Below are 7,408 nucleotides of genomic sequence, written 5' to 3'. Positions count from 1 at the left end.
AGGGGCAGTGTTATTGCCAGATTTGAGTGCAGCAGAGTTTTTTTGGAGAGCAGAGGTAGTTTGGGGGCAGTTCTCTGTGATTTTCCCCAATTTGCTGTTGCCTGCTCCAGCTCTGGAGCATGCGGCCTCCCAGGAGCATCCCGGGTAACCGTGAGCACATCCCCTCGGCGGTTTGGCTACGGCATAGGCATCCATACCCCAGCAGTGGGGCAACTTGCTTCTCTCTGCTCGTGGGCTTGCAGCTAGAGGCTGGTGGGCTCCCATCTCTACCAAGGCCTGATCCATCGCAGTGCTGAGCTCCTGTGCCCATTGCGAGCGCTCGGCACTTCACCAGATGGGACCTGTAGTCAGATGCTGGCTTAACTGATGAGAGGGGGATTATGAGGAATTAATCCAGATCAGTGTCCAACCAGGGGCTGGAGCTGGCAGTTTACTTACTCGGTAAATAACTGGTTGCGTTGCTTTGCCTGGGGCTGGGCTGGGCTTGCCAGCTCTGTGCCAGCTGTTCCCCAAGCTGGCCAAAGCAGATTTTGGGGGTCTTTGCCTGTATCCTGCTCGTGTGGCCTGGCAGAGGTGACACAAACAAGTCAGAGTTGAAGTTTGCTGCGCRGCAGCTTGATAGAGCGGAGCGGCTGGCTGGGACCTTTGAAGGGCTCCATCCATCCATCCCTCCACGCAAAGGCGATGCGTAGCCAGCCCGGCTGTCTCGAACGCATTCCAGCACGTTATCTCTGCAAATGTGTCAGGATGGAGCGTGAAAAGGGGCGGTTTGGGAGCTGCCGACTCGGACCCGGCCCGGCAGCAGCTGCTCTCCCCACGCTCAGCTGCTTGGCTCAAAGGCAGCCGGGCCGGAGGCTTTGCCTGGTGACAGCAGGGTCTTGGGGAGAGGCTGAGCTCGAGGCCAGACAGTGCCTGGGACGTTAGCACGAAGAGGGCTTATCCTCCCCAGCTGCACGTACAGGTCTGTATTGGTGCTTGTGGACTGTGTTTTGGCTCTTCCAGCTGGTTTTGGGGGTGAGAGGGGCTGGGACCTCTGCCAGGACGGGCTGCTGAGCCGAGTGAGCCGGAGGGGACCTGGAGCAAATGCGGAGAAGTTCTGTGTGCATCTCGGTGGGGTGCAAAGGGACCCCGTCATACTGTCTAGTCTTTGTTGCAAATGTTATTCCTACTATAGCTGAAACACCGAGGAGCGCTGCAGCTCGCTGAGCGCTGGTGTGCGTGTTTGATGTGTAGAGAGGAGCTGCTGAGGGCCTGGCAGATGTGGGCCTCGAATGGCTGCTTCGCTCTAAGGTCGAGTGCAAAACCGCCCTTGGAGCCTGCGTGGGAGCAGTGGGAGGGTGGGAGGTGAGGAGCTAGCAGAGACTTGAGCATCTCGGCTGTGAGAAGTCGTTTGCTCCCTCTTGAAGGGTCTYTTTGCAGTGCCAGGCTTGCTGCCTGTCCTTAGGAAGCAGGTGGAAATGTTAATGAGCGAGACCAGCTCTGGTGACTYTGAGCCTTGCAGGGGAACGGCTGCGGAGGGTAGCTCTGGGCGCCCTGCCCCATTCCGAGGCGGGAGCCTTCCCTGCAAACGTTCTGGTGTTTTCTCCATCTTCCCTTAAATGTCCTGCATGAGATCGAATGGCTGTTCCTCTGTTTCAGCTCTCCCAGCTCTGCTCCCCTCCAAAACCCTCCTGCCTTCCTCCTCCTGTGCCCCTCGTCCSTTCCAGTCCTCTCTCAAACTCTTCTCCTCTTCACCACATCCGTAACTTGCACCCTGGGGTGCTCACTGGGTGCTGTTCCTCATCAGACCTGCACAACTAGGTAACATCACCTCTTCCCCCCCAATCCATCAGCATGACTGTTTGGTACCCATCACTGCGGGGCCCGGAGGGACTGCCCCTTGGCACGCCGGTCTGCACCTCGACTCCCTCCCTCGCTCTCTGCAGGCTTCCAGCCCTGAGCAAGGCTGGCAGGGTTAATATTAACGGGTGTGGGGGGAGAGAGGGAGCGCAGGAGGAGAGGGAGGGTTAGGCACAAGAAGGGGAGGAGAAGAGAGAAGCATCCTTATCTAGCCAAGCAGATATAATGAAGCTGTTTCAGAGCTGACAGTAAMGGGATTGTTGGAAGTTTTAGAAGCTAAAAGAATTGCTTAATTGTATCTTTTTTTAGCTCTGGGGAAATAAAAGACAAAAGCCCCCAAGTCTCCCCGCTTTCCTCATCCCACCTCTTTTATATAAGACTCAGAGGCACGGAGCAGGGATCCGAGGGGCTGGAGATCCTCCGCTCGCCGCCGGTGGGACAGGCGTGGGGGGAGCAGGCGCGCCGCGTCTCGCAGCCCGTCCTGGCCGCCCTCCCCGGGRGGGAGCCGGGGCCTTTGGGAGTGGGTTTCCACAGGGCGATGCCCCTGYGCCGGCCGATCYGCTCTGCTGCGGCYGGCGGGAGGCTCCGGGGGCCTCCGGCCGCTCGGCAGCAGCGGGGCGGGCACGTTTCTTCCCCGGGCAGGCCCCGGTCGCCCTGACCTTGGCAGGCGGCCGTCAGGGCTCTGCTCTCCCAGAAGCTCGGTGCTCCGTGGGTGTTTTCCCTTGGTGCCACCTGGGGCCGGAGCTCCCAAACAGCCGACCCGTGGCCTTGGGCAGCTTTTGTTTTGCTTCTGGGCKGTTACGCTCCTTTTCTTTCCCTTCGCGCTCTGCCCGTAAACTTGGCCCTTCCCACGCTCCAGACCACGCTGTGCCGCCGCGCGGAGGCGGGCGCTGTGCCGCCGCCGGGCTGGCACCCAGGGCCCGAGGGGGAGGCTGTTTGCTCCGCCGCTGGTTGCGGACYGAGCTCTGAGCAGAGGCAGGCCTGTCCCGGGGCTGCGGGGTCCCGCGGAGTGCACGGTCCGGGCGTTCAGCGCTGCCGTGTCGGAAACCAGCCCAGCGCTGTGTTAACCCTGTGCTCTGAGGCTTGTTCAGCAAGAAATGGGTCAACTCCCAGCGTGTCCTTGCTGCAGCGCAAGGACCGGGCGCGGGAGAGCTCTCCTCCTCCCCTCCGGGGTTGCTCGCGGCCGCCGTGGGTGGGTTTCAGAGGCCGTGAGCAAACATCCTGGTGCACGCAGGAGGCCGGGCTCGTTTGGAGCTGCAGGAGACTGACCTTTCTGCATGGGGAGCTGAGCAGTGAGCGCTGAGCTTGGGCAAAGCCTCCCCGGCGGTGCAACTGCACTGGGATTTATCCTGCACGCCCAGACCCTTCCCTGCCCCAGCTCGGGCCCGCCCTGGGGTGGGGGATCGTGTTGTGGCTGCGGACGGCGGCGCACAGAGCAGGCGCCCGCGTGGGCGCGTAAACACGAGCGTCGGTCCTTGCCAGGACCTGGCTGTCGGCCGCGGGGGCTCTGATGCCCAGCCGGCAGGTGGATAAGGCCTTTGGGATGCTGGTGCYCTGGAAGTGGGAGGATGTTGCAGTCCTTGTCGTGTGTTCGGTACTCGGCCGTTCCAGCCTTTGATACCGCGCTGCTCAGCGGCGGCGTGGTGTGGTCCGGGCCAGCCCGAGAATAGGATTTCCCTTTTGGAGACTGTGATGAGGGTTTGACGTTATTTTCCTCATGCATCGGARTGAAAACTCGGGCCGGGTGCCCCGAGCGAGGGCCCTGGCAGGGTCACCCCCGAGGCCGGGGGCTGCGTGTGCCACGTGGACCCGGGTGGTGCCGGCAGCCCCACGTCTTCCTCGCTCCGGAGCAGGCTTTCCTCCGCCTGGCAGTCGGCACCGGGGCAGCACGCGGCAGAGCGAGACGTTTGCCCGTGACGGCTCMGTGCGGCTGCCGGGTACCGTCCTGCCAGTGCAGAGCTCCCAGTCGCTGTCCATCCCAGGGCTTAATCTGGCATCCAGCAAGGCAGGATTGGGCCCAGGCATATGAGAAGCTGAAGCAGGGATCTGGGCATCCATTTTAGGCTGCGGTGAGGAGAGAAGCTGCATGAGCACGTCAGGTCCTGACACGGYGGAGATGCACCCGAGGTCCCCGTTGGATGCGGTTAGGTGCCACCAGCTCGCCGAGGCGCGGGAGCAGCGTGAAGGGGGCTGGGAGGGGGGCGCGTGGCTGGGGCTGCCGGGGGGCCGCCGCGCTGCTTTGCATCAGCTGGTGGCAGGGGCGGAAGGCAGGATGTGTGGGGGCCGAGTTGTCAGTTAACATATTATCTTATAGCGAGGATAAGTCGTTAGCAAGGCAGAGCAATAAAAAACAATTCCCTTGGAGCCGGCTCGTTAACGGGCCGCTGGAGGCCAAGGACGGAGCAGCCGGCGCGCTCCCGGCTCGCCCTCGCTGCTCGGCTCCCTGCCCGGGAGAGCGGCTGCGGGGCTCTGCCGGCACCCTGCTCCCGCGGGCCCTGGGCCACCCCTCCGTCCCCCCGGCCAGCCGTCGCAGCAGAAGTGGCCRCGGGCGAGAAGCGGCGGGGACGCCCCCCTCGGCACCTTCTGCAGCGCGGGGAGCGGCCCCGCAGCTCGCGGGCCTCCTGCGGTAGCCCGCGGGCTTTCCCGGGAGGCTCAGGTCCCAGCGTGGCCGGAGGCGGAAGGGGGAAGCCCTCCGCTCCAGCGGGCTCTCGATGCTGGGCATCAGCCGAATGAGCAGAGTCGGCCCTTCTGGGCAAAATTCCATTAATTTTCTTCTTACTATTAAAATAAAAAATAAAAATAAAAATAATTAAAAAAAAGACTGTTTTAGCCTGATGTTGTGGTTAGCTCTGCCAGGAGACCTCGATTACTTTAGGTCAGCTGAAGCCTTGGGGTGGAGGCAGAGGAGGAGGGTGGGCCCAGTCCCAGCAGGGGAAGCTCATCYGCTCCCGGGCCCCTGCTCCCAGGGGAGCCATCTCCGTGGATTTGGGAAGCACGGAGGCGCAGGCACGCTGCAGCCCTTAGCAACGAGGATGCTATGTAGCAACAGCAGTCTCAGCCATCCTGCTGTGTCACGAAGAGGGAGAGACAGATTCCCCCGCCCTTGGCCACATCGATCTTTCTATGATTATGATTATTTTTTCCAGACAAAACAAGCACTGGGGAGGGGGTGTGCTGGCGCTGTGTGTGATCTGGCRACCTTCTTTCGCCTCGTGTTGAAGCTTGGTGGCTTTCAAAGTCCAGCCCGGGTGTGGGTGCTGGCCAGGGGGGCGTCAGGAGGTGCTTGCATGGGAGGAGCAGTGGGGAAAAATGGGAGAGAGAAGGAGGCAGAGCAGGATGAACCTGAGCCCGGCACGAGGCCGAGGAAGGGGCTCGCTGGAGCGGTGAACGCAGGGTGCGGGAAGGTGTGTGGCCCTGCAGGAGACATCGTGGTCCAAGTAGAGCCTTCGCCCCAGCCCTGGCTGTGGTTCACAAGCAGCGCCTGCCTCGTCCCTGCGCCACCCTGGGGCAAGGCGCTCTAGTCCTTGGACAGGGGCGGTGGGACAGCACTGCAAAACAGGGATGGTTTTGCTCCCAGCACGAGACAGCCRGAGATTTGGGGACCCAAAGCCCTTGAGGTCTCCTGGTTGCTGTTCCCAGTTCTGGAGCTCGCTCGCTCGCTGCGATGGCGAGCAGCCGGGACAGAGCCGGTCCACGTGCCGGYGTGCTCGAGCTGCCGAGAGGGGCACCGAGGCTGGTGAGCGGGGACAGGCGCGGGGGACGGCGCAGACGGGGCGCGGGCAGCCGTGGGGCAGCGTGTGCATCTTGACACGGAGCCGCGCGCTCCGGCTGGGGTCGCGGGGACGTTTGTGCAYGAAGAACAGACCAACGGCTCGTTCCCAGGTTTGCTGCCCGGGAGCTCRTGAAGATGAACACGCAGCTCAGCCTGGAGCCGCTGCAGGGTGCCGATCGCGGGCAGCCCGGGCGGAGGGGCCGGCGGGCGTGCACCCATGGGAGCACCCTGCACGATCCCCTTGGGGCTCCACAAGGGAGCCCCGAAGCCTGGAGCAGCAAGACCGCCTGCTCGCTCCATCGCCCGCTGCTGCTCTCTTAGGGCTGGGTGGGAAGTCCACCAGAGAAGGTGCTGGCGGATCGCACAGGCCCTGGCTTAGGTCCGACCTGCTCCCGTCAGGCAGAAAACCTTTCCTGATGTAGGAATTTAAGGCTCTGTACTACCAGTGTGCTTTTTCTTAAAAAACAACAGCAACAACAAAAATACGCAGTCAATTTTCCAGCAATTAGCTACAGCGAGAACATTTCAAGTCGTAGAAAAACCCACCCCACAGGATTAATTAAAGCCTCCAATTAATGCCTAATTTAAATGATGATGATGGCTGTTATCATTTCATATTGATTTTTCTTTCTGGTCTTAAAATAGAGCTGTTGTCCCTTCCATGCCGCCTTTTCCACACCTCAGGAGCTGTTTGTTCCCTCTGTTTGRTTTGCCAGCGTTAAACATGTGTCTGGAAAATCAAGCCTTGCGTTTCGGGGTATTGACAGGCAGCGTTTGCTTCGCGGGGAGCTGGCGGCGGAGCTCTGCCGCCCCACGGGTGGGCATCTCTGGCAGKGGGACCAGGCTGCATGACGTCTGTCCGTCCGTTCCAACGCCGGGACGCTGTCCTGGCTTGGCTCTCGGCTGGGATGGATGTGACTCCAGAGCCTGGTCCGAGCTGAGGCCACCAGCGCTGCCCCCTACAAATAGCACCGAGGTTCACAGCCAGCCCGAAAGGGATGGAAACCAGCTCGAGCTGTGACCGGCGGGTTGCGGAAGAGCTGCCTCCGCGCACAGCCGCCGCCTGCTTCCCCCGGAGCGGCGGCCCGTGCCGGGCCCGCGGGAGCACCGAGCGGAGCGGCCCCCGGCTGGCGCCCAGCCCTCATGTGCCACCCCACCAAGGGTGGGTGAGCATACGTCTTTCCAGGGGAGCAAGTGGGTGTAAGCGTATTGACTTATATACCTGGTAGGCACTATTCTGATTAAATATGCATTTCCCACATGCAGAGTTTAAAGATGTTTGTGCAGAAAGCCCCTGTATGTAGCCTGAACTTTTATACAGTGGATATATGCTTGGCCATGTGAAATTGGACTCCTGGCATATTAAATTTTTACTGCTGTAAACCCAAGCCCATTACTTTCCCCCAGCTCAGGCAGCCATAAACCTTGCTGCTGCTTTGCTTCCAGAATAAGCCAGGCATTTATGTTTCCCGGGAGCTGGTTCATTGGCGTAATGGATGTCTAACCTCCTGTAATTGCTAAGGTTATTCCAGCACTTGCATGCAAGCCCTGGCTCCGTTACCAACCAGCTATCGCTGTTTTTATTTCAAGTGGATTGCTGGTAGAGGAACTCAAAGGCACCTGGAATGGCACCGGGAGGCTTTGAAATGCAGAATGCTGCAAGCCTGAAGTGGAAAACATGAGCGTGCAATTGTGGGAGACGAGGGGACAGTAAAGGGTTGTACATACTTAGACCAGGAGAGCACGGATGCCTCGAGCTTGTCACTGCGTCTGGATTACATCAGCCTGTTGACTCAG

The sequence above is a fragment of the Rhea americana genome, unplaced genomic scaffold, assembly GCF_003343005.1.
Source record: "Rhea americana isolate MKP2758 unplaced genomic scaffold, rheAme1 scaffold_675, whole genome shotgun sequence".
Taxonomy (NCBI): domain Eukaryota; kingdom Metazoa; phylum Chordata; class Aves; order Rheiformes; family Rheidae; genus Rhea; species Rhea americana.
The sequence above is the reverse complement of the archived record's forward strand: the minus strand, read 5'-3'. Positions refer to the sequence as shown.